General features: G+C 50.5%; 1 protein-coding gene across 2 annotated transcripts in view; it reads right to left on the bottom strand.

The window, feature by feature from the left end:
- SPSB4 (splA/ryanodine receptor domain and SOCS box containing 4) overlaps positions 1-27,762 on the bottom strand; it is a 78,445-nt gene that overhangs the window by 7,522 nt on the left and 43,161 nt on the right. The window lies entirely within an intron of this gene.

The raw sequence follows: 27,762 nt of genomic DNA on the forward strand, positions 1-27,762 counted from the left end.
AGGGTTACCTCCTCCCCAAAGTCTTGGCCCCCCAACCCTTGGCATCCACATGTCAGGTGTCACTCCACTCGGTTTATTACACCAATGGACAAATACATAATCACCTGCTCACTTCCAAAATACATGGCATCCCTACACCAACGAGCCCTGTCATGGTTGAGAGGGACCTAATCTCCACCGTGAAAGCATTTAGAATCTGGGGTTTCCTCTTTGCAAGCTTCACTGTCTCCCTAGCAAAAAGGGCTGTGACTACAGCTGGGACTAAGCAGTGTTTTCTGATGAACTCTGGGCCAGCAAGCATCCCTGGCACAGATGGGCCCCACATTTTTCCCTGGGACAGAGAGTGAGTGAGTCCCCTTGTGTGCATAGGAGTGCTGCACAGCAGAGTGGTCCTAAATAATGCATGGCCCTCCCTAGCAACACTGCGGAGGGAGGACGTGGGAAACCTCCAAAGGGGAGAACCCAGGACAGAGAGTGCTAGAAAATGCCACCTGAACTGCACGGGACTGTGTTCCAGGGGGCAGTCTGGGCTATGCGCTTATACCCATCCCAGCCCCGTCTCCCCGAAAGGGCAGAAGAAAGGCAGTTAGCAACCGAGATGTTCGGGTAAATTCCAGGAAGACACGGGCAGGTGGGATAGGTTGGTGGGAAATTTAAACAGAGAACTGGTAGTCTTGTATGCCAGGGCTGGACATGGTTCTCACTTGAGGAACCCTGGAGAAGCCCCGAGCTCCAGCAACAGAGGGCAGACTGGACACAGAGCGAACATTGGGGTACTCCTCTGAAGAACTGAGCTTGGCATCGGGGGCAGCTGAAGCCCAGGCCTGCACTCGGGGTCAGGTGGACAGCCCAGGGAAAGCTCCTGCTCAGCACTGTGGTTGAATAGAGAGGCCCCGTGGATCCCAAGCCAGCGGAGGGCACGGGGGTTGGTGAGAGGAGGCTTTCATCTGGATGGAGTCCCTGTGGGTCTGGCCCGCCCTCTGGCTCCCTGGCCCAGGACCCCGTCCAGCAGAACGCACTCCCCCCCAAGACTTCACAGTGCTCCCAGGTGCAGGGGAACTGCCCCACATAGCACACAGGGACGAACTCCAGCAAAATGAAAAAAGAATCCAACAAACAGGATGGTACGAGATTCCAGGACAAGAGAGGAGACAAATAGAACATGGATGTGAAGGAGGCAGAGTGGTGGACATGAAGAGCCATTGGATCCCCTGTCTATGGCCGTCGCTTCTCTCAAGTGCCATCCTCCCCGTCATGCTCCGTGCCCCCTTGCCTCTCACCCCAGCCTTCAGCGAATCTCCCACTGTGTGCTCTGGACTGCAGAAAATTGCACCCTGACTTCTCTGAGACCTCCCCCAACTTCCTGCCTTAAGGGCTTGGAGCCTTGTCCCCCAGACTCCCCTGCCCCTTGGCCACCCCCGTGAGGAGGCTCTCTGTGCCTTCAGGCCCCGGAGGCGGGGCAGGACTTTCTGCTCCTTCTTGCCACATCTGAAGCTCTGTACCCGCCATCTACTTCTGAGAAGTCCCGGCTCCCCCGAGGCTCACAGCACTGGGCTGACCTCTTGTCAGGGTTCTGGCCCGCACATGCACTGGCCCCCCCGACTGACGGAATCCTCCACAGACACAGCCTCTCATTGCTCAGGCTCCTGGTTCTGCACTGCCTCGTGCTTGGGACACTCTCCTCCATCCAGCTGCCCACCCCTGGGCCAGGCCCTGGAGCTCAGCCCATTCCTAAAAGCCCATTCCGGCACCCCAGTCTCTGACCCCTGGATCAGCCACCTGCACTGTGGCTACTCTTTCCTCTCGGAGAAGGCCCTGGGCCCCAGGACACTCTCCTTTTGTGCTCTATTCATCCACATCCCTTCCTTCACTTTCCTCCTCCCCCAGCTGAATGACAAAGGCTATGGAGGCAGGCTGAGGGATGGGTAGCCAGGGAGTGGCTGGGGGCTGAGAACACACTGGAACAGGGATCACCTTGTGACTAGTTCATCTCTGTTCAGTTCCTTTGCAGGCCCTCCTGGCCCTGACCCTGCTGCACAGCAGAGTGTGAAGTGGCTGAACAGCTGGCAGCCGAGGGCCCGGACTGGCCTCGGCCACCAGCTGGCAGAGCGGCTCTCTGCCTTCAGATGGGGGCCCAGGGTCCCCGCCCCTATCAGCGCGGCAAGGGGCTTGGCAGGGGCTTGGCAGGGGCTTGGCAGGAAGGCTCAGGGTCCCTTCCACAGCTGACGCTTGGCAGAACAGAAATCACACTGAATCCTGGTAGTGGAAGGACTAACCGAACCCACTGAGATTAGGCTTAAATGTACCTGAACAAGTGAATGGCTGGGCTGGTGAAGCCTGTAAGATGAATGTTAGATGAGCCTCGGAGACCTAGGGCTGTGGCTCCCAGGCTGCTAGCACAGGCCGGGTGGGCTTCCTGAAGAAGGTGATACCTGGCTGGCCATAACCTGCCATATTATCAAAGGCAGGGCTGGCTGCCCAGAGGCCGCACTCAGGTTTACCAAGTGAGGCTTGTTTTAGCCACAGGCTCACATTAGCACTGTCAAAGGAATGAAGAATCTGGTAACCTGAATCCTTCATCCGAGGGTCTTTCCTCCACAGGTGTCCTCTGCCCTCTTGGCTAAGATCTCAGCAGGGCTGGGGCTGTCTGCTCACTTCACTGGTATGCCCTGGCCCCACTAAAGCCAGTGGAGGGGTGTGAGTTGTGAGGAAGAATGAATGGCTCCGGGCAGGTGCTGGGGACTCGGGCCTCCCTGGGGATCTGTGGCCTCAGCAATTTTTGGGTCCCCTCAGCTTCTAAGCAGATGCAGCCTGCAGAAACCTCTTTGTGTTTAGGCCGGAAAGGACTGGGGAGATGGGAAGGGGTCCCCTCACCTGCCCAGACTCAGAGCCTGGCAGCACTGTGGAGAGCTGTACCGGAGAGAAGTCCTAGCTTGGCTTCTACCCTAGTCCAAGGCCAAGGTCAGGCTCTATTGACAGCAAACTTGAAATCTCCCCAAGCAGTGTAAGACATCTTCACTGGCCCCTTCTGCAGATGGGGAAATCAAAGCATGAGAACATCACTGTTTTAATCAAAGTCTTCTTAAGAAGGGTTTGGAGGGGGGCGCCTGGGTGGCTTAGTCAATTAAGCATCTGCTCTCAGCTCAGGTCATGATCCCAGGGTTCTAGAATCCTGAGATCAAGTCCCACCTCAGGATCCTTGCTCAGCAGGGAGCCTGTTTCTCCCTCTGCCTGCCCCTGCCACTGCTTCTGCTTGTGTTTTCCTTCTCTCTAATTAAAAAAAAAAAAAAAAAAAAAAAGACAGGTTTAGAGGGATACCAGAGTCCCAGTGTCATTTGTGGACTTTAAGGATAAAGTCTTTTTCCTCTGGTGCAACGAGGAGTCACACACACATGCAGTCATCGTACTTCTACTTACAAATGTACTTTGCAAGACCTGAGCAGGGAGCTGGGCACCCAGGGGCTCAGAGGGCTACAGATGGAACAGAGAGACTGGAATAAATGATGGCAGCCCAGACAGGTTTGTGTTTACTAGCAGGAACTATAAGGGGAGTTGGAAGAGCCAAGAAGAGGAGCACCTAACTCAGCCAGGGGGTACCCAGGATGGCTTCCTGGAGGAGGCAGCAGGTAAGAGAAGTTTTAGAAAATTCATGAGTTAGCTAGGTCTACCATGGAGTGAGGATGCTTATTGCCTCCAAAGGCTTATCTCTTAGAAATGTTCAAAGGATCTCGTTTGTATAACAATGGGAAAAGTTCATAGTTTTCTCAAATGATGCTTTGAGGAAACAAAATTCAATTGTGGAAGATCTAGTGTGTTAAAATAGAAAGTGTCCTCACCTCACTGGGAGCAGAGGCTGTACCCTAGATTCTAGCCAAGTGTCCATACAGGTGACCATGCATGTCCCAGGGATGAAAGAGCACTGTGAAATGGCGTGTGCCTCACTCTTCTAATGAAAACATTTCCAAAAAGGCACATGTCCCTTTCCAGTTTCATGTCCCAGAATTCTGACTGGAATGATCCATACGGGTATTCTGGTATTCCTGAAGACTGAGGTACTTTCATTTTGGAGGGGAACTAAAGTGACTACAGACCTCAACTCAGCAGGGACTGGGCATCTGCTGTTACCTGAACCGGGGAGAGTGTCCCACCACCTTACCCCGGCTCCAGTCTGGAACCCCAGTGAGCACCCACGAACCAGCAGCATCAGCTTCCCTCAGGAGCCTGTTGGGAATGGGGGATCTCAAGCCCACCCAGCACAACTCCATCAGAACCAGCAACTCCACAAGGTCCCCAGTGATTCCAATACAGTGGTCATGGGGCGCCTGGGTGGCTCAGTGGGTTAAGCCGCTGCCTTCGGCTCAGGTCATGATCTCGGGGTCCTGGGATCGAGTCCCGCATCGGGCTCTCTGCTCAGCGGGGAGCCTGCTTACCTCTCTCTCTCTCTCTGACTGCCTCTCTGTCTACTTGTGATCTCTCTCTGTCAAATAAAAAAAAAAAAAAAAAAAATCCAATACAGTGGTCAGGCTTGGACCACGGGGTTGCTCCACACACATCCCAATGCCCAGCAGAGAAACCAAACACTTATCCCAGCCCATCCCCCTCACCGCTGTGCTTCTCTGGTGGGATCCCTGCCCTAGAGACCACGTCTTAGGCTCCCAAGCCCTCCTCCGCCCTCCCAATTGGCCCTACCAGCAAGCCCTTCCATGCCTATTTTCTAAACATCTGTGACCCATCCTGACTTTTCTACCTTCACCACCAGCCCGCTGGTCACTTCCTGACTCCACCAGGAAAAGCAGTCTCACGAGGGTCTCCCTGTGTCTGCCCTCTTGCCTTCCAGCATGGCTCCCTCCCTCTGCTGGGTGAGACTCCCTCCTGTCCCCCAAATCGCCCTCCCCAGCAGAGGCCTTTGAGTGGTTCTCATCATTATGGTGACTCACCTGAGGAGTTTATGAGACAACCCCTGTTGGAAATATGCCAGACATGATTGTCTAATTTTCAGATGGGGAAATGCGGTTTCCCTAACCCTCAACTGTGATAAATCCTGGACCACCCTGAATTGCTCTAGAATCATTTCCTGTTGTTGGTGCTGCCTTCACCCCTGTAGACCGTGGGCTCCCACAGGTAGGAACTGGCTCTTGTCCTTGCCACCCAGCCCTCATGGCCCTGCTCTGGATGTCATGGGTGCTTGGTCCGTGGGAATGAGTAGGCTGGCGTCTGGACTAGAGGATGCAGCTGCTCTAAGTCTCATCTTTCAAATGAAATTGCAGCCCAGCTCTTCTGGTACGAGGAACGAATTTAAAAAAGCAGCCCCTTTACACTGCCCTAAGCCAGCTAAAGAACCCTCCAGCGAGGTCCCCACAGGCAGACAGAATTAGCAACACACTGCGCCAGTTTCTGGTCTGGTGGAGGGATGTTCCTGACTCAGCTGAAAAATTTCCCAGAAAATCTGCCTGTTTTCAACTTGGAGCTCGCCCTGGGGAGCAGCGTGATGGCTGGACATCCTGGCTTTGGCTGAGGATAGCCCCTGGGCATGCAGGAAGAGCCTCAGGGAGGTGAGGGGAGCTCTCTGGCCATTATCCACTCTGCACCATGCATCATCCCAATGTCTCCAGAAGTTTTCTCCGCTGCTGCAGTCCTGGGAAAACCTGGAGCCTACGGATACTGGAAAAAACACACCCCACAGCGGACGACCTCAGAAGGGAGCAGAATGGTCCTTCAGAGGAGCTGGGACATGCCCCATTCAGGGCAGTGTTGGGGCCCTCAGGGATGGGCCCCTCTCCTCATGGTGTATCCCCTTCTAAAGAAGAAGGAGTGTGGGAGTGGCAGGACTTGCCGACCAGATAAAAAGACCTACTTAAAGCTGTAGCAATGAATACAGAGTGGTATTGGAACAAAGTAGAAAGCTCAAGAACAACTAAATGAGTCATTCTTTAGCCGTGTAAGCGGAGAAGTCTATAAGGAACAATAAACACAAAATTCAGAGAAGTGAGGGTTGGCAGCGCTGAACCAGGGATGGACACACAGGTATCCAACTGCCCATGTTCCAGTCCTTGGGTTAGGGGTGGATTCATGGTAACATTAAATTATAAAGAAATAATTACCTAAATAAGCAAATTAGAATGAAAGAGGGCTATGCGTGGGACCAAGAACGGTGTATTACAAGGAAGGATTATGCTGAATCCAATTCTGTGTGTCAGAGGTCTTGTCAAAAACAGAGAAGAAGAGTAAAAGTGAGAGAGAGAAGTTATGGACTGGCCCCTCACTGGCCAGAAGACAAATCACAGTTGAATGCTAGCTGATGAGTAATAAAGGGGTCACTCTTGCCTGCCAGGAACTTAGCACTGCTTGGGGGAAGGCACCGCTGGAAGGAGAGGCAGCCCAGGCTGGGAGCTGACCGCTGGCTTTAAATGGCGGGCTGCTTCCTCCGCAGCGTGGGGACAACGCCTGCCGCGGGAAGCGTGGCGGCACAAGATGAGGGCCACGGGCTCTGAACCTGGCGTTGCGGGGCCATTATTCGTGACAACTACTGTTGTTTCAGCTGCTCCTTTAGAACAAAGTGGAGGGGCGCCTGGGTGGCTCGGTGGGTTAAAAGCGTCTGCTTTTGGCTCAGGTCATGATCCCAGGGTCCTGGGTTCGAGCCCAATATCAGGCTCTCTCCTCAGCGGGGAGCCTGCTTCCTCCTCCTCTCTCTCTGCCTGCCTCTCGCCTACTTGTGATCTCTATCTGTGTCAAATAAATAAAATCTTAGAAAAAAAAAAAAAAGAACAAAGTGGAAACAGGCAGCGGGTGTGGAGAGCAGGATGGACACCCCCTGAAGGAGGTCTCTGTGTCAGTAACCAGAGATGATTCCGACCAGAGGTTGGTGGAGGCCAGAGCAGCTTGTGCCCCAGGAAGCCGGGGAGCGAGTCTAGCTCTGTGGAGCCCCACACGCCAGCCCAGCTCACCCGCCCTTCTACTCTGGGGCTCTTCCTGCCATCTTCTCACCAGATGCAGAAGTGTGAGCAAAGTCCTGAGTATGGATCTATTTACTTTCAAAGTCTGTCTTTGAGCCTTCCTGGGCTCTTCGGCAGATTTGAGCAAGGACGCATATAGCGCTTCTTAGGCCGGGGAATGGTCTGATACCATACTTAATCCTCACTGTGACTCAGGGAGGTAACTACTATTATGCATGCCCACTTACCGGCTGAGGGAACTGAGGCACAGAGAGAAGTCAGGCAGCTTGCTTAGAGCCACAGCGAAGTGGTGAAATGGGCCGCAACCGCAACTGGGACAGTGTGGCTGTCCACAGGCTGGGATGTGCTTTCTGTTGGCAGACCCTCCTGGGGAGGTGGGGTGACAGGCACTGGGAAAGGAACCCAGCTCTGCTGATTGTCACCCAGTCTCCATGCCCCCACACCCCACCCCTCAGCCTTGCTCGCTGCGTGTGTGGGGCGGGTAGCTCTATCTTCTTGCATGGAGACATCCAGATGGACTTGGAGGTGAGCCCCTGGCCCAATATAGCCCCTGGCCAGCCGGCAAGTGGTGAGATCGGGCACAGACAAGGGACCCTGCCCAGGAGGGGACAGCTACTAACAGGTCATCCAATCCACCTGGTTCCACCTGGGATTTGGCCTCAACAGTTTGGAAAAAAGGAAGCCAAAGCAGCCTGCACGGGAAGGCTTCTCCCCTCCAGGAGGAATGACCAGCAGTACCACGTCCCTTCCCCAAACAGCCCTGGGCCGTACACCCTGCAACCATTGAGGCTAACTGGCACAGTTAACTCCTGTTTCCTAGCAAACAGCCAAGGTCAGGCAAACTTCCTTCCACTTGGGAAACGTCATCACTCTCTCTCATCACTCTCTCTAGCCTCTCGCTGAACAGCATAACCCCGGGGGTTTAATATGAAGGCCTTCTAATGGATGTATTGTGTTTATTTGACCTTTCCAAGCGTGAGCTCAGAAACAGGCCCCGAGGAGGATGGTGGAAACTTGTTTTTCTTAAGCAAAACTGATGAGTAAACTAAATTCTTGGATGGAGTCTGCCTAGTTTTCTCAGCCTGGCTCCCCACTCCTTTACTCAGAGGATCCAAGTAGCCCAAGAGGAGCCCCGTATTTAGGGGATGGCTTGGGAAGGGGAAAAGTGTCTAGTAAAAAGTGGGAAGTGATGAGGTCTGTAAATAAATATTTTCTTTGTGTAAGGAGCTGTGATACAGCATAATAGCTAACAAATTTGGAAACTACTGTCCTATTTCTGTTTCTCAAGGCCAATGGCTTCTTGCTTTAGGTAACTTTTTAAAAAAAGTTAATGATCAGTGACTGAATGAAAACTACTTCCAGTATGACAGATACGTTTGGATTTTAGATCAAAGGTTGCAAACTCCAAGGCCTAGGGGCCAGGTGGGGTAACCTAAGTGACTGGCAGGAGCAGGTGTTAGCAGGGGGTGTGGGAGAGCTGGTGGGGGTTGGGGAGGAGGCTGTGGACACCAGAGGATAGACACAAGCTCTGGCATGGGCTCCAAGCAGGAAGGTGGGCCTGGTGTCACAGATTTCTTGATCTTTCCAAAAAACCTGAAATTCAGATTTTTATGGGAAATTGGGGGTTATTTTAATTTAGGACAGCCAAACACGACATTTTGAGGCCCAGACACAGACCCCAGCTAGTAGAGTGGCCTCTCCCATGCAGGGATGCTCCTTCACCACCTTGTCAGAATTCATCAGCTGGGGGGCAGCCCGGCCTCACAAGCTGCCGGCAGGTCTGTGCCAGCCCTGGAGGCACAGACTCAACGGGGTCCAGCGGTTGGCTCCCTGTGCTTCTGCAGTGAGGAGGACTCTAGCCGCAAGAGACCCGAACTGCCTGAACACCCATTCTCTCTCTCCGTGGTCACTCAGCATGGATTCTAGTGAGTATCCAGATTGGGAAAGACTGCACTCACTTGGACACCAAACGTATCCACTCTTTCTTCACACCCGATTTTCCTTGTATGGACACCACGTGGGTGAAATGTACAATCTGCTAGGCAGGGTTCTGACACTTGTGAGTCAGGGGGCACTGCAGGGACCAACACAGAATAACAGTAATAAACACTGGCACTACCCCACCTGTGGTGATCACAGCTAACACGGAGCTCGTCCCAAGCACCAGACGCCTGCTCTTTGGTAACTCATTCAGTCCTCACAGCATCCTAGGGAAGCAGGCACCATGTTTACCTTCATTTTAGAGATGACAAACTCAGGCAGAGCGAGGTCATGTGATTCCCAAGGTCACCCAGAAGTCAAGGGCAGAGTCTGTTCCTCACAAGACACTGTTCAATGCCCAGGGCACTGATATATTTGGTGTAAAATGCCCATATCTACTTTCCCATAAATTCAGACACCTTCTTATTTCTTATTTTACTCCAGACAAGGGGTAGCAGATGGTGGAGGTTTATGAACAAAAACACATTAGTAGAGAAAAATGACAGACAAAATTAACTTTTTTTGCTAGCGTGAGCTGGAAAAAGGCAGGAAAATATCTTAGTTCAGGCTGTGGCAAAACCAGCTTCCTGAAGGAACCTAGATGGAGAATCCTCTTGATCAGTCTTTCAAGTGGCCAAGAGAATAGATCTTGAATATTCCCACCACCAAAGAGAACAGGTAATTAGGTGATGATGGAGGCGTCAGCTCACCCTGCAGAGGGAATCCTTTTGCCATATGTAAGTGTATCAGATCTACACGGTTCACCTTGAACTTACACAAAGTTATATGTCAATTATATCTCAATACAGCTGGGCAGGGGGAGGCTTGTTTCCCAATTGAAATAATAATAATAATAATAATAATAATAATAATAATAATAATACCACCACCACCTAAGGTGAGCAACCGCCCTCTGCCGGGCCCCACCTGCATGAGAGGCATCACCTCACTGGGCCAGCAGAGCAAGCCCAGACACAGCACTGTCTTCCTGTGCTGTTTCTCAGGGAGGAAGACAAGCTGTGGGTCTGTCCCCACAGACCCAGCGAGTGGCGGACGGCACTGTTGTGTATTTCAACTACGCCCCAGAGTTCCACGTCTCCTGAGGATCCGCTGTGTGCAAAGCCAGGTGCTGGGGAATCGGAAATGAGTCAGACACACTCAGTGTGGGGAGCACACAGTTTCCTGGGAGTCAGGGGGAATAAAGGGAGCTCTCCAGGGCCAAGCTCAGGGGGAGTGAGTTCCCCCAACAAATACATTCCGCATCAGCACAGTTGCCCTGTTGACTGAAGCCTGTGGATGGCTGCCTTGTAATAAATTTATTTATCAATTTTTTAAGATTTTATTTATTTTTTTGACAGAGAGAGACACAGCAAAAGAGGGAACACAAGCAGGGGGAGTGGGAGAGGGAGCTGGGAGCCTGATGTGGGCCTTGGTCCCAGAACCCTGGGATTATGGCCTGAGCTGAAGGCAGACAGCCAACGACTGAACCCCCCGCAGGTGCCCAGATAAATTTATTTTTTAATTGAAGGGAGGTTTAGATAACATAAAATTAACTGTTTTAACTACAATTCAATGGCATTAATACATTCACAGTGTTGGACGACTGCTGTCTCTCTTAAGTTCTGAACCTTTGTGATCACTCCAAAGGAGATCCTGTACCCATGAAGCAGTTACCCGCCCCTCCCCATGTTCCTCCTTGCTCTAGCCTCTGGCAGCCACTAACTGCCCTACTCCTCTATGAATTTATCTGTTTTGGATATTCCATATAAATGGCATCAGACAGTATATGGCCTCTCATATCTGGCTCCTTTCACTTAGCTACAATGTCCCCAGAACTCCTCCACGCTGCAACACGTGTCAGATCTTCCTTCCTTTTTAGGGCTAAATAATATTCTGTTGTACTCATGCCCCACATTCTGCTTATCCATCTAGTGATGGACATTTCAGGTGATTTGTACATTTTGGCTGTTGTGAGTAGTGTGTCTGTGTATATGGGGGACAAGTATTTGGTTGAATACCTACTTTCATTTCTTGGGTATATGGCGAGGAGTGGAATTGCTGGGTCATATGTTGACTCTATGTTTAACTTTTTGAGGAGACCCCAAACCGTTTTCCATGGCAGCTGCATCATTTTCCATCCCCACCAGCAATTTCCCCATATCCTTGTCGACACTTATTTTAAAAAATGTGCATTTAGTTGGACAAGACCCCTGGAGTGAGAGACAGAAGACCCTGGTGTCAACTCTGCCACAAACTTTCTATGACATAATATGAATAGCAGCCCACATCCCTAGTGCGCATGTGTGGCACCAGGCACCATCTCAAGGCCTTTCTACAAATTAGCTCGATTAATCCTCACAACCATCAGACAAGGAAAGGAAGTCACATGGAGCTCACAACCTGCCCAAGATCTCACAGCTGGTGAGGGGCTGAGGAGGGATTCCAGCAGGGTCACCCAAGCGTCCAAGCACCCAAGAACCCAGGGACTTCAGGTTCCTGATGGAAGTGACAGCTGGGGACCAGCTGTGTCTCTCTGGGCTGGAGCTCTCGGCCTATGTGAAGGGAAAAGACAGGACTCTGGGCCAAAGCAACAGAATTTCCTGTCAGATGAATTTTCAGGTAAAATCCCAGTCTATTCAGTGGGTAGAAGGGAAGATGTTCAGAGTGAAGACTGAGGTCTCGGGTTCTGCCTGAGGACTTCAGAGGAACGGGGTTTTGGAACTCCCTTCCGAGATCCACGATTCTGAGATGTGAATGATAAGACAAAAACTCAGGCTCTTGCCCAATCGTGCCTTATTTGATATATCTCACACTTACAAAGTGAGTTTTTTCTTCTCTGAGGACCTTCAGAAACATTTGCTATCAGGGTGAATCATTCCAAAATCACACTCAAGGATTTATGAAGCCCTAAAGAATGTCTGTTTCCTAGGATAGAATTTTCAGGAACCAGGGAGATCTGATTTCAGTGAAGGGCAAACCGGAGCATTCCACTCTTTTCATGCTTTGGTTTCAGCTCCTGGGGCAATCTCTCCCAAGCAGCCACCTCTTTCCTGTCCTGTCAGTTCGATCTTGGGACCTAGAATAATCACTTGGGACCAATGAATAATCAACCAATTATTTGAGCACTTACTGCACGCTGGGCCTAGCGCTCAGAATTTGTGACACATCATTTCCCGCAATCCTCACTGCAACCCCTGGAGGAAAGTGCTACAGATCCATGGTCCCTTATCCAAAACCCTGGGGCCAGACTATTCCAGAATTGAGAGAGTTCCAGAGTTTAGTAATGAAGTTGCTTATGCCAAGCACTGCATAATATCCCTGTGGTCTGGGGCCGTGCTTGCAATCAAATACATTAATATTTCTATAGTGAAACCTATGAATATTCACACTGAGTGAAAGAAGGAAGGGCTATAAATGGCTCACACCCGTTCAGATTGAGTCTGGATGCCAAATGAGTTTGCCTCAAATTTAGGAATAAAGTTTTGGTTTTCAGATCACAGTACTGCACTAGGATCTTTATTTTACAGAGAAATGAGGCTCTAAGAGGCTACATGACTTGCTACCTGGCGTAACACAGCTAGTGAATACTGGAGATACAATTTGAGCCAGAAGTCTCTCTTTAGCACCCGTGTCTATAACCACTTTGCGACATGGGGAAAGAGCCCAGAATTCTGGGGAAAACAGCGGAGTGTTCAAATCTCTGCTCTGCTACGTAGGAGCTGTGGGCTCTGAGGAAATCACTCACCATTGACCCTGTTTTCAAATATTCCAGCTTTCCCCTTCTAGGCACGGGAACACCTTTCCCCTTCCCTGCTCATTTGAAGGTAGGTGTGGCCATGCACGGACTTCGGCTAATGGCCAGTGCTGTGTATCACCTCCAAGTGGAAGCTCGGGGACCTGGTATGGCATTGCTGCCTTCTCTTTTCCCTTAGTAACGGCTCGAGTTTGTTCCTTTTGCCCTGGACCTGAAGGACACAGACCTTGCAGAATAGAGCCTCTAGCTGACCAGCGATGGGCATGCAGCAAGGGCAAAAACAAACCTCGGTTGTTCAAAGTCAGTGCAATTCGGATTTTGTCTATTACAGCAGCAAGACTTGGCCTACCCTGACTGAAACAGGCTCCTTCTCTCTAGAAAACAAGGTGTGAAGACTGAATGAGGTGGCAGGTTGTGACACTCCAAGACAATGCCTGGCAAGGAATGTTAGCTAATTCCTCTGCCATCCCTAGCCTGAATTCCCCGGCTGTGAGGAATGGGGCCCAGGAGTTCTCCTGCTCTGCTGGAAGGAGTAAAACTGCTTGTTAAAACCATGAGGTTTTAATGGAAAGGCTTCTGTGGATGTGTACTTACGTATTCAGTCATACATGTCCCTCACCCCACTCTGGTTTTGATGGAGAGGCCCGGGGAGGGGTGGGGAGGGGAGGCTGGGGACAGAATCCCAGCCCGAGACAAATGGCCACCCAGGGACTTCAGGTTCCTGATGGAAGTGACAGCTGGGGACCAAATAGCCCCAGAGACGGGATTGCAAAGGGCCCGCTTATGTCAGTCTGCTGGCAGCTGCCGAGCACAGAGAAGGCATGGTTTCCCCCAGGAGGGGCTGCCAGGCGAGCCCTCTTAGGCCGACAGATGGAGGGAGAGAGGCTGCCGGGAAGAGATTCTCCATGATGAAAATGTGCAGTTGCCACGGGCCTTGCATTAAGACCCCATTTAGCAACACCGATTAAGGAGCTATAAATAGCACCTGGGCTCTCTCACAGGCCATAAAACACACTTCCCTGCACTGCTCCCAGCCTGCAGCCTGCCCTGCTTAATTGGAGCTCAAAATAAAATACCTGGAAGGCCACTTTTGATGGAAGGCTCTTGTTGTCATAGTGACCGGTTGCTGGGTTAGGGATGGGCCGGAGGCTGGACACAGCCGCTGAGGCAAAGATGGGGAGGAGAAAGCCGAGCAGGAGGAAGGGGAAGAGAGGGAAAGGAGGAGGGGAGGAAAAGGGGGAGGGGAGGGAAGGCTGACAAAGGTTACTATGGAAGTCAGGAAGCACACATCAAGGGTCCAGTGGCTACATCAGCCCAGTGCCCCAGTGACTATAAAAAATGGCAGGCTCGGGGCGCCTGGGTGGCTCAGTGGGTTAAGCCGCTGCCTTCAGCTCGGGTCATGATCTCAGGGTCCTGGAATCGAGTCCCACATCGGGCTCTCTGCTCAGCGGAGAGCCTGCTTCCCTTCCTCTCTCTCTGCCTGCCTCTCTTGTGATTTCTCTCTGAAAAAAAAAAAAAAAAAAAAAAAAAAAAAAGGCAGGCTCACCCATCACCTTTTCCAACTGATGGTCTGATAATGAGGGCCATCAAAGCAAGGAGGTTGCCTGGCTGGCCTTGGGTACATATGAGAAACAGAAGACTTGAGTTTGAGTCCTGGCTCAGTCACAGAACAGCTGGAAGGTCTTGGGTGGGCTTCCTACTTCTCTGGGCTTCTGGTCTTTGCCACCAGCAACAAGGGACTGGAATGAGAAGGTCTCTAAGCTCTTGATGCCCAGCTGGGGCTCTACAGATGAACCCCCACCACTGTAAAGAAGAACAAAGAAGTCCTCTATGTGCTGAGTCACCTCCAAAATATATGAAGTGGAGGTGCACCTGGGTGGTTCAGTCAGTTAAGTGCCTTCAGCTCAGGTCATGATCTTGGGGTCCTGGGATTTAGCCCCACATCAGGCTCCCTGCCTTGTGGGGAGCCTGGTTCTCTCTTCCCCTTCGATCCACCCCACCCCCACCCCACCAGCAGTGCAGGCTCTCTCTTTCTTGCTTACTCTCTCAAATAAATAAATAGAATCTTAATATATATATATACATATATATATATAGTGAAGAAAGCAAGGTGCATATCAGGGCATGAGGGGAATGCCATTGTTTGTGTATTTGTGAAAAATGTCCTGGAAGAAAATGCAAGAATCCGACAGCCGTGGCTGCCTCTGGGGAGGGTGGCAGGGGAAAATGGTGGGCTGGGGACTTATCATGGTCATATTTTAATTCAACTTTGTAAGTGTATTTAATATAAATAAAATCTAAATAAAAAAAAATACAGAACTTCAGAAGGCCCATGTTTTAATGAACGAATAAATGACCAGCTAGATCCTTGGAGTCATCCTATGTGACTCCTGTCTGCCTCATGTGCTCCTTGAACTTGCAGTATGCTCCTCTTAGCTGTGTGTTTTAATTGGGGACCTTTGCATGTGCTCTACCCACCCCTGAAATGCCTTTCTCAGCCTTTCCACCTAGAAACATCTTTAAATCTCAACCCCGCTATCCCTCCTCTGTGAGCACTTTCTAGACGCCAGGGCTTTCCCAAACACTTGTTACTCTCTCCACTGCACTTCCTAGAGCACTTGATTAATCTGATCTCACAGAATTACCATGATCCGTGTGGCTGCTCCAATAAACAAGGAGGTTTTTGAGGCTGCCCCCATGTCTGATTTCAGAAAGTATCCCAGGCCCTAGCACAGAACGCTGCTCAGTGCAACACTCTGCATCTCTGAGGGATGGAACAGACACAGAGCATCCATTCCAGATGACTGCCCGGGGTTTATCTGCTCAAAGTCAAGTCTCTGCTCTCACACCCCCTGCTCTCTTGGCCTTATTTGAATGTGCTAGGTAAGTTCATTTTTAACAGTATTTTTAAACAAAACACAACTGGGAAGTGTTGCTCCATAGCCAGAAACAATCACATTAGATGCACCCAGCCACAGCGAGGGCCTGCCCCACGCTTCTGCCTGACCGAAGAGAAATGATTTTGTGGAGTATTCAGGCCTTCACCTCGGCTGCCTTCCTGCCAGGTTACTCAGAGATCCCATGGTCATGAGGCAGCCACAGGAAGGGGCTCTCAGGCACAGGGTCTTGGCTCTGCAACTTAACTGGCTGAGTGGCCTTGGCAAGCCCCCGACTCTCGCTGGTCCCCATCCGCAGCATGAGGACCTGCTTATTCGAAATCTCTATCTGGAGTTTTCAACATTGGTCCAGGCAGGACAGCACAGTGAGTGGAACCTACTCCAGACAGACAAATAAAATCTCTGAGTGAACACCAGAGACCAGAGACGGGGATGTGAGGATGTCCCAGTAGTTACAGGATGGTATCTCATGCAAGACACACTCCCATGGGTAAACCCAGAAACCTCAAAAAATGCCTCCCTTTTTCCAGGTCTCTGAATTGAAGTCATCGTTGAAATGTGCCTTCACCCTGCTGCCCCCTGCGGATGGCTGTGTGAGGAGGTCGGGATCCCCTGGTACAGAGTGAAATCTGAGGCAACCAAGTGAGATTATCAGAAGGATAGCTTTGATTACCACCCTGATTTGTTCGAAAGATCATTTATAAATTTTCATTCCATTAATCCTTGTTAGTTACGAATGGATCTTTGGTAGTTTTGCCTCCAGCATCTTTTCTCTCTTCTTCGAATTCCCTTGAGGATCCCGTGTGTTCCCAAGGCTCCATGGGTGGAGACTGTGACGGGGTGGGGGGGCCCTCAGCCAATCAGAGCATTCCAATCCAGTGACCACAGCGATTGGTTCGGGAGTGGGCATGTCACCGGAGCAGGGCAAATTAGAATGCATTCTAGGACGTGCTGGCAAGGCATTTACAAACGTGAGGGCTCCTGCAAGATAAGAAGGGAACCAGACCTTGCAATCATTCTGGGACTTGAGAAGGAAAACCCCAATTATGGGGCCTCTAGAATGCGTGTGTAGAAGGGATGAAGGGTGGTGGTCTGTGGGATGGGAGATCTAGGGATCAAGGAGAATCATTGTCCTTATTTAGATTTTGTCATTTCATGTAGCCTGAGAGTATGAGAACCTAAATCCCCATGAAATACCCCTGAGGTGCCACTAGGCACAAGGGAAGAAGAGCTGAGAAATGGGGAGAGAGAAACTTGATCCTGGCAGTGGTGTTTGAACCCTGGATGTAGGTGACGCTGAAGCCTGATTTACCGAAGTACTAGTCAGTGATAAAAGCATACACATTCCCTTTATTAACACCAGGTACTTTGGGCCAGGTTTGCTGTTCCTTACAAGAGAATACAACTAATAAACCACCCTTCCTGGGTTAGGCCTTCTCTAACCCTGGACTTGAGTTCCAGGACGATGCTCAGAGTTAATTCCTGATGGAGACACCACAGTGGGTTGGAGAGGATCTCTGGCCTAGTGAAGAAAGGCAAGGAGTGAGAATGGACCTTATGAGTCTAGGAGTCAGGGGCACCTGGGTGGTTCAGTGGGTTAAGCCTCTGCCTTTGGCTCAGGTCATGATCTCAGGGTCCTGGGATCGAGCCCTGCATCAGGCTCTCTGCTCAGCAGGCAGCCTGCTTCCCCCTCTATCTCTGCCTGCTGCTCTGCCTACTTGTGACCTCTCTCTCTGTGTCAAATAAATAAATAAAATCTTAAAAAAAAAAAAAAAAAGAGCCCTGGAGTCAGAGAAGATTCCAGAGAGGTATGAAACTCATTGCGGGCCAAGCCACACACTTGGAGGAGGGCTCTGGAAAGTCCTGCTTGCCCAACACCAGTTTTTCCCCTGGTTCCTCAAAATCCACCTGAGCATTCATTTCTCCCTCGAGTTCAATGCAGCCTAAGAGACAAGGAGTCCAGGAATGTACGAGTTAGAAGGGATCTCCAGGGATCCCAGTCCACCAGGTACTGCAAAATCAAGGATCTGCTGCCCAGAGAGCTGCAGTGGCTGCCTCAGTGCCCATATGGTCAGTCTAGGCCAGATCACAGGCCAGGACCTGAGACACGGTGTCCCTCCCACTGACCCATAGCCCATGCCTAGTTCAGTCTTCGCTCTTCTCAAACTCTCTCCCCTGCTATGTGACAGCTCTGCCACCAGGTGGCGATGCGGAGTTACCGCATGCCTTGAGGCCTTGAGGTCGGTGGCCATCATGGATTTGCTTTTAAGAAAATTTATCTTTATGCATCTCAAAAGATAATCAGCATACAAAACTATGATTAATTTGAGCATAACTTCAACGGCAAACCAAAGAATTATAATGAGGGCTACATACATTGTTTCTTCTTCGCTAATTATTTGCCTTTTCTAACCTGGCCAGTGAGGGAGTAGAGAGAAGCCAGGCACTGACTTTAGACTGGCCTGGCTTTCAAATGCAGCTCTGCCATAGAGTAGCTGCCTTTCTCTGGCAAGTCATTTTTCTATGAGCTCAACTTATTCATCTGTAACAATGGGTTCACTGCTACTATAAGTAGTGCTCTTGTAAAGGAGACTTTCATCACCACGTTCTCAGGGGCCTGTATGCAGTAGGTTTTCAATAAGCCTCAGTTGAAGAGAAGGACATGGTGCCTAATGAAGTGCTTGGCATAGGACATCAAGTACCCAATGACACTTATTACTAGAGGCAAAAGGGATGTAGGTCTACCACCGAAATTCTAGGACATGGTCAGTGAGAACGGGGGCTTTGTAGGGGACATAAGAACTCACTGGGAAAGCTAGAAATCAGAGTATATTGGTGGCTGCCCACTCGCTATCTACGTAAGACTGATACTTTCCAACCTCTCTGTATAACATCCCCTCCCACCAGGGAGAAACCCTTCTAGAACCCTTGTGGCCTTGTGGGCAAGTTCTGCAGGAGAACGCCCATCTACCTTGTGACCTCCCTGGCCTCACCTGTGAATAAGGGGCTAAACAGTCCCCAAAAGCCCAATACTAAAGAAGATTCTTGGGGAAACGGCTCTCCTCTTCTAACACCATCTCCCTGGCTGACTTTCCAGGCTTATGGCCGCATTCTCTCTATCTGCAGAACCTGCCGCTGTCTTGGACGGTGCCCACATCCCCTCCAGAGGTGGGATCCTGGGAACACCCCTCCCTCTCAGGCTGACAGGCCTTCCCAGGGGTGCAGAATTCCCCTAACTTCAAACTTCCTCAGCTCTAACGGAGCAAATTATGTGACGCTTTATTTTTCCCAGCTTGAATGGGCAGAGCTAGCACCTCATAAAGTGACAGGGAAAATATTTGGCCTGTTTCGTAAACCAGGACCACAAAGGCTCACTTGTGATGGGCGGCTCTGCCCATCTGGGCAGTGAGGTCCGCAGACACCACTGCCCGCCTGACACCGGCCACCTGTGTGTAGACCACGAGGCCTGGCAGCCTCTCAGCCCCACCAGGCCATCTCCTCCCACGCACTTCCCGACCCTGAGCTGCCAAAAACAACCCAGGCCCTCAGCTCTCTGCAGGGCATTCTCAGGGGCATGCCTGGGAGGCCATCAAAGAAGCTTCTGTGGACTGGTCAGTGGCAGCCGCCGGGAGATGTCTGAAGAGTGTCCGGGTCACAGTCTGGCCCTGGCAGTCTCCCCTCAAGGAACCCACCCACAAACTTCCCTCCTGCAGACTGAGTGCTTTGCAGCCTTCCTGCCTCCACTCCTGCCATTTAGCCTGCCTGGAGCACCTCTCCCGCCCTCTCTCTCCCGGGGGTTCCTACTGTACGCTGGCCAGGCGCATCACTCCGGAACTCTGTGCCCCCGGAGCGATCCCTTTCCACAGGCCGACAACACTCATTGCTTGTGCCCTCATTAGAGAATTAATCACACCCTTCCTGGGGTGTCTTTATTATTTAATGCTGGTGTTATTTCACTGACACCTCATTTATTCAAAACAGGGAAAGAGCTTTTTCAACATCAGTGAATTCTTCTGATAAATTATCCTTTTAAGGACCAACATCCTTTTAGTTTGATCTCTTTGGGTGGGAATTTTTCTAAAATGCATTACGCCTTCATCTTTAAAAACTGTCCAGTTTTACTGAGATATAATGAACACAGGACACTGCATAGGTTTAAGGTGAACCACCGTGACTTAATATACGCATAGCTCATGAGACGACATCCTGCCCCCCAATCTAAAGCCACCCTAAACATAATGGAATCCACTTTTGAGGATTCCGCTGGAAAAGAAAGCGCCCATTTTGGTCCCGTGACTGTGCGTCTGTCGTGCTTGGCTGGGCGGATGGGGGCTGCGTGCCCCAGTGCTGTGCTCACTGAGACCCCGTGCTCCGGTCCTCTCTCCTGAGCGCTGGATACGGAGATGGGGGCCCTGTTATGGGCGGTGGTCCAGGCTGCGGGCCGCGTTCTAGCAGGCGCAGCTGCGCCTGTTCCTGCGCGGGGGGCCTCCAGCCTCACGGGCCTCACCTCCCACTCTCACGGCGGCCCCTTGGGGGGGGAATGGAGCGGGAGCTGACTACCAGGCTGATGTACACGCTACTGAGGTGTTGGGGAACAGAAAATAGTGTCTCAGATCTTTCTCTAAACTCCAAAACAGAAATGGGGTTCCTTTCAAGGCCCTAAGTCTTTCCATTTATTCTCGGGGGTGAGGTTGTGTGGAGCAGAGGACGCTGAACACACGTGTGGTTCCTATGCGGCTGTGTCCTTCGGCTGAGGTGTGGGCTCCGGGGCACCAACTCCGTGTGTGGCCCCGAGTAGCTCGGGACTAAGACCCAGCTGATTTGCTCCAGAGGATGTGTGCCCTGGCTCAGCTCCCTTTAGAATTAATTGCGCCTTGAAAGGGCAGGCGGGCTCAGCCTCGTCATTGCCTCGGAAGGGCCATGGCTGCAGGTGGCTGGGGCTGCTGGCTCCAGGGATGCCCATTTGGGATGCGGGGGACATTTCTAAATCCTCTGGAGCTACTTGTGTCTGGTCTCTGGTTGTTGGAAAACAGAGATGTCAGATAACTTTATGTGGCATGCAGGACAGGCATGGCTGCCTAGGGGCCCTTTCCTTTCTTGTAAGTTACCACAGCAGGTGTAGGTTGCAGAAAATCCTTTTTTTTAGGGCACACGAATGGAGGGGCTGGCTGGAGAGCGGACTGGGCATGGTGGTGGCTACACATGCAGGATTCAGAGACGGTGGGAAGGAAGGATCTGGGAAGCCATTGGAGTCCAGGTAGGAGGTGGAGGCAGACGGGTGGCCTCTTACCCCCAGGCAGATGCCTGGCTGTCCTGAAACTTGGTGACTTCTGCCAAGGGTGTTCTCCTCCCTGGCGATGCTACCCTCAGGCAGCCACTTGGACCAAGAGGCATTTCCAAGGTGCCGCTTGGCCACCTGGACTTGGGCACTGTTCATGAGTTTGTAATCTCATAACACCCCAAATTATCCTCACTAAAAAGTCTTATAGACGCAAAGCTTTAGTTCCTGCTTGCTCCCTTTAACCTTCCCGAGACCCTGCCTCCCCCTCCAGCCTTATTTCCTGCCATACTCCATGCCTGCTTCTTGTCGTCTCGGTTCCTAAATTATACCAAGTTCTTTCTCTCCTCAGGGCCTTTGCATATGTTGCTCCTTCTGCCTGGAATACCTTTTCCCTCACTCGCACCCTGCAATAGACACCTTATTAGTTAATTCCTCCTCTAAACTTAGAGGTCCCTGAGATTGGCCATTTCTGACTCCTAAGACACACCAGAGCCCCCTCACACCATCTCCCAGCACTCTCTGCTTGCCCTGTGTGCCACCCAACACCACAGTAACCCCAGGATAATTTCTGTCATTGGCTGTGACATGTCTCCCTGCTGATTTCCCAGTTCCTGTTCCCTGGCTGTGCTGCCTTAGCACCTAGCACAGGACCTGGCACATAGAACATGGTCAGGAAATATTTAATCAAATCACTACACCCTCCACTCCAACCCTGGCCAAGCCGAGCTGCCCCCAGACCCAGAGCCCTCTCATGACCGCAATTTCTTGCTCTTTCTTCCTGGATACACCTTTTTCGCCTAAGTAATTCCTGCTCTTTGGTGAGGGAAGGAGCAAATCAATGAAAGCATGAACAAACGGACAAACTATTAGGATTTCAGTTAATTTATATGGGAATCATGAGTTCCTCCACTGCACTGTAGAGGCTCTGAACGTGTGGCTGGAGAAGGATTCACGGAGGAAAGAGCCTGAAGTGGAAGTACGGCTTGTAACAAAGCAGAATGAGTTTACAAGCATCCCTGACAATGCTTTCGGGAAATCCTAAAAAGTCTCTGGTGAGCAAGGGCTGGTGAGTGGAAATGAATAGTGCAGAACCTATTATGATTAATTTAAGATGAGCATGCATCTTGATGCCTCTCATGTTTGGCAAACTGTCTTGTTGTTCAGCTTAAGGGAAAGGAAATATTCGTAAGGTGGACAGAACTGAGGTGTCCATCAATCGGGGAGTATTATGCAGGTAATGATAAGAATTCCCTGGCAGTGATCACCCACATGCCAGGGCCGTGCTGGGCAGTGTATACCCATTATATCATTTCATCCTCAGGAGAACCTTGACGGGAGGGAATCTATCTCCATTTTATAGATGAGAAGATGGAGGCTCAGAGAGGTTGAATAGGCTCCAGGCCCACCTCAGGGCTGCTGAGTCCTGGCATCCAGCATGCTCGCTCTCTGGCCTTGCCTGTTGAAGCCATCGTCACGCATCCTTCTGAGCACACAGAGGCCTTTGCTTCATGTCGGTTGAACAGAGGAGCCTTTGCCCTGTGCGTTTGTTTGCTCACTCTGCCAGAACACAGTGCCATGGACCAGGGAGGCTGAAGCCACAGAAATTCATTGTCTCACTGTTCTGGAGCCCACGGGTCCAAGATCAGGGCATCAGCAGGGAGGGTTCCCTCAGGGGCTATGAGGAGAATCTGTTCTCGGCCTCTCACCTAGCTTCTAGTGGTTTGCTGGCGATCTTTGGTGGTTCTTGACTTGTAGATTTGCCCTGATCCCCACCTGCTTGTTCACATGGCCTTCTCCCAGTGTCCGCGTCTCTGTGTCCGAATTTCCCTTTGTATAAGGACACCAGTCATATTAGACTGGTGACCTTAGCTTAACTTACTCTATCTTAGTGCCAAATAAGCTCATATTCTGTGATTCTGGGGGTTAGGGCTTAAACACGAGAATTTTAGGGGAACATGATTAAGCCCATACCGCTGTGTTTACTTTCTGCAAGGACAGCTGAGGGCTACTCAGGAGGAACAAGACCGGCCCAGGGTCTGGCATCTCTGCAGAGCCAGGAAAGAGGGAGACATATGTACAAAGGACAGCACAGAGGGGCAGGGCCCCACAGCTGTTGTGTGGCCCACAGATCTGGGGCTTCTGGGGCCTAGGCAAGACCAGTCAGGACAATACTGGACACATGACCAATGCTAGTGTAGTTTACAATGGTCCCCAGCAGAGGGGATTCTCAGAAGAAGATAAATCAAGGCTCTGCAGCTCAGGCGACCCGCAAGAGCCCAGACTTGGCCTCAGCATGAGCCCATTCTGATGCCACAATCTCTTGTTCTGAACTAAGCCTGAGTTGACTATGAAACGCCTTCCCTACAGGCTGAATAGCCAAGCTTACTTAATATACATCCCCTCTAAGGAAATGGTCCCCTAGTCCTGAGATTCTGCAAGGCACTAGCTAGCATTCGAAACTTTCACATAGACATGCTTAATTAATTAGAGAAACCCTTTCTGGAAAACCCGTTCATACTCCTTGACCTATTATTTTTACTCCTAACGATCTACCATCCTGAGATTCTGCAAGGCACTAGCTAGCATTCGAAACTTTCACATAGACATGCTTAATTAATTAGAGAAACCCTTTCTGGAAAACCCGTTCATACTCCTTGACCTATTATTTTTACTCCTAACGATCTACCATGCTGATATAAATAAAAAGGACAGCAGGTGTTAAACAAACTCAGGGGCACCTGGGTGGGTTAAGGCCTCTGCCTTTGGCTCAGGTCATGATCTCAGGGTTCTGGGATCGAGCCCTGCATTGGGCTCTCTGCTCAGTGGGGAGCCTGCTTCCTGCTTTCTCTCTCTACCTGCCTCTCTGCCTACTTGTGATCTGTCTGTCAAATAAATAAATAAAATCTTAAAAAAAAAAACTAATTCACTGCAATGTTACTTATAAAATAAGAGGGAAAAGTTGGAAACAACTAAATGTATACAATCGAGGGCAGTTAATTAAATTATGATATCATTAAATGGTGATGTACGATTTAGTTATTAAAAATTATGTCATCCTATCAACACCACCACTACTTATCACTGCTCTGGAAGTGCCAGCCAAACAATTAGATAAGAGAAAGATGGCCAAGTTGTCATTTTCTGCAGACGGTTTGTTTGTATACCTATAACACCCAAGAGAACCAAAAGAGAAGCTTTGAGAGAAATAAGAATTCAGTGAGGCAGAAAATTACTGGTCATCAAAAATCAACAGCTTCCCTGTAGACATATAACAAGTTGGGAAATATAATGGAAGGTAGGGTTCCTTTCATAATAACAGCAAAAAAAAAAAATACTTAGGGATAAACACAACAGGAAATGTGTGAGGCTTATGAGGGTGAAAATGTGAATCACACTAAAGGACATAACAGAAAACTTGAATAAATGCGTGGACCACAGTTTTCAATAACTCAAAGATGTTGACTGTCCCCTAAAATAACCTGTAAATGTAGTATGATCTCAATTAAAATACTGATGGGATTTGGGGGGTACTTTACCAAAATGATTAACTAAAGTTTATCTGGAAAAGTAAACACAAAAGAAGAAAGAGAAAAATACTAACATAAAGAATAATGAGATGGGATGCCATCCTACAGGCTGTAAAACAGGTATTTAATCATTGCCTTACGGTAATGATTACCAGTTGGCCCTGGTGAAGGTCTAGGCAGACCGATGGTGAATACCTGCTACCGGGGGAGAAAGTAGGCTGGTGGGGAGACAAGGACAGGGCTCCGATATGCAGACAGGCTTGGGCTGTCCTCCCAGCCTGTGTGGTCTCGGTTGCCTGCGGTATCTGTTCTGAGCCTATGGTTTCATGCAAGTATGGGGAGAATTCAAGTACTGTGAACTCAGAGTAGGGGCTCAGAGGTCAGGAGGACTCACTGAAGGGCCACTATTATTATCAGTAATTTATTCTTTTTTATTTTAAAATGATTTTAATGATTGGGGGCGCCTGGGTGGCTCAGTCAGTTAAGCAGCTGGCTCTTGATTTTTGGCTCAGGTTATGAGCTCAGGGTCCTGGGATCGAGCCCCACATCAGGCTCCACACAGAGGGGAGTCTGAGAGTCTCTCTCTCTGTCCTTCCCCACTGCTTGCATGTTCTCTTTCTCTCTAAAATGAATAAATACATGCTTAAAAATTACTTTAATTATTTTAAGTTACTGAATTTGACTTTTGGATGGACCACTTTGCCACCCAGTAAGAGGCTCGCCGGCCACATCCCAGCACCTCTGGTCCTCCCTTCTGGGTATGACTACCTGCGAGCCCCGGTGCCTACCCCTCCTCCTTTAACAGTCACGAGGCTAGTCTCTCTCTCCCGGGGGATACAAGCAGAAAGTCAAAGTGGAGGCCTTAGGAGATATTCCCAAGAAAATATCAAGACTACAGGAAATGTGAGTCTTTGGAGAGAAATGTGAGCAGCCTCAGAAACAGTCTCTATTGTTGGAAATCTTCTGTTAGGGGCCCAGGATGGTATTATTGAAGACTGCCCCATTCCCAGGCTGAGAGAGACCAGGGGCAATGGTGGACATGGAGGAAGCAGCATGGGGGTCCAAGGGCCAATAAAAGCCCTGGCCTGACTTCAGGAATGGCCAGTGTTAGGGCAGAGGGGACCTTGGGTCACTCTAAGGCTGGGAGTTGGTGATGGAAAGGCCCCATGCAGGCTGAGTGATCTGGCCTGGTTCTAGCTCTAACCCAGACTGTCAAGAAGGGTAGAACAAAAAGAAATGGTATTTCAGGGTGATGAGTCTGGAAACCATGTATTGAAGACACCAGGTTGAGGACAGGGAACTGAGAGATAGGCAGTTCAGCTGGGAGGCTGATGCAGCTGACCTGGGAAGAGGGGGCGGAAGGACAGGCCTATTTCAACCATGCAGCGTTCCAGTCACATGGCTCTCCATTACACATCTCCCCAGATCCTTAAAATATGCTTGAGATGGGGGTAGATTTATTGGTTCGTTTATTGGTAAACTTATTTATTGAAAGAAGGATGCAAAATTAAAGTTAATACATTTAATTAAATATCTACCCTAGAAAAAAGAGCATTGTGTCAGGAAGTCCAGCACAGTACAACACAACTCAACTCACCATAACACCTTCATTATGTTTAGTGAAGGAGGTTGGATATTTTAATGTGTCTGTTGCGATATTACCAAATATGTAAGAAACACAAGCTAGAAATCATAGATGATACCCAGTATGGAATTAGAAATCCAAATGATCTGCACAGTCTAGGAAATTTGGCATAGTGCAATAAGATGGTACCCATCAGGGTTTCCTATCAAGTCCTGCTTTCAAGTCTTGGAAATAAATCCAACTGGCAGGGCAGGGAGAGCTGGCCTGGCAGTATATTCTGTGAAACAGAATCATAAGCTCCCTGAGACTGGACAGTGTGAGCTGGGTGCTTAGTTAGCTGAGACTAATAGAGGCTGCATCAAAAGGAGTATGAGGTCCAGGTGAAAGGAGGTGAGGTCTCACTATAACCTGTGTTGGAGAGGCCCTGACTAGCTACCATACCATCAACCTCCTTTGGACACTAAACTCACTTGCTGTCTTATGAACCCATTCAGCTGCTTCTATGTACAGCCCTGGGGGGTCATCACCTCCCAGGTTTGGCTCCTCTTCCAGAGGCAAGCATGGACGGTGCCTCCACTTCTAACACTTAGGTGTTATTTCTACTTGTATGCCCTTCTTATGGTTTTTCCAAACGAGGTCTAGACTCCCAGCCCAGACTCAGTCACAGGGGTCTCGTGTCTGTCCACCAGTTTGGACCCAGGATCTCTGTCATCTTGGGAGAGAGTCCCTCTGCCCACAGTGCCACCACCCCCCTGGTTAGCCCCCAGCCCAGCCTCCAGAGCAGAAGGCAATGGTGCAGATGACCTGAAACTTTCCAGGGGGAAGGGCACAAAGGATTCCTTGCCATCCCTGTGTTCCAGGCCCCAGCTGCTTGCCAGGAAGTCTGGGTGGACACGGGCCCTCCCCATCGATTCCCCTCATTTACAGAGGAAAGTGGAAATTCCCTCTTTTCCCCTCATGTCTGGGGCCTTGCCGACAACAGAGCCAGATGACACTGGGATTTATATGAGTTTTGACAACACCAAGTCCCAGAGAAGTCTCGGGGGAGCCGGACAGGGAGCAGGTGGGGGAGCGAGGGATGAATAAGTCTGTTCTGAGCCCCAGGACGGCCTCTTCCATCATGCATTTGTATTCATCCCGTAGCCATGGCGCTCCAGGCAGCGGCCCAAACAGTACAGAGCGCACAGCTGTCGAGGAGCTTACAGTCTCAAATTTTCCGCCTCAGAGTAGCCCGGAAATCCTTTCCTGAACATGCCCTCCACAGTCTCGCCCAGAGTGCTCCTCCCCCTCGGGCCCAGCAGCAGGGCCGCAGCCCCTGTGCCCTCGAAGCAGGCCAGAGAAGGGCCAGACATGCCTCCAAGTGGGGACATGACACCAGTTTCGCCCGGGTGGGGAGCGGGCTACGCGGCTGGATAGTCGGGACTTTCCTTAACACCTTTTCTCATCAAGGGCTTCCTGGGTGGCCCCTGAGTTGCTTCTAAATCCCCTGTGTTCTCTGAGGCGGACAGTGCAGCCACAGAGAAAACATGCAGCGTAGGGGACAAGGGGATCACGGGCAGGTGGGCAGGGAAAGGACACTTGGGTGGGCTGTGTTCTTCGGCCAGCTCGCTGTGAAAGATGGGGCGTACGCCAAGGAGCCAGAAGGCACCCTAAGAGTGTTTCTACCTGAGGACAGGGAAGCTGGGGAGTCTCTACACCAACCTCCAGATGGTGATGGAGGGGTGTTCTCAGGAGCAATCAGGTGCCCAGTCAGCTCCACAGCGCCAGGACACCTTCGGTACTGGT

The sequence above is a fragment of the Meles meles genome, chromosome 4, assembly GCF_922984935.1.
Source record: "Meles meles chromosome 4, mMelMel3.1 paternal haplotype, whole genome shotgun sequence".
Taxonomy (NCBI): domain Eukaryota; kingdom Metazoa; phylum Chordata; class Mammalia; order Carnivora; family Mustelidae; genus Meles; species Meles meles.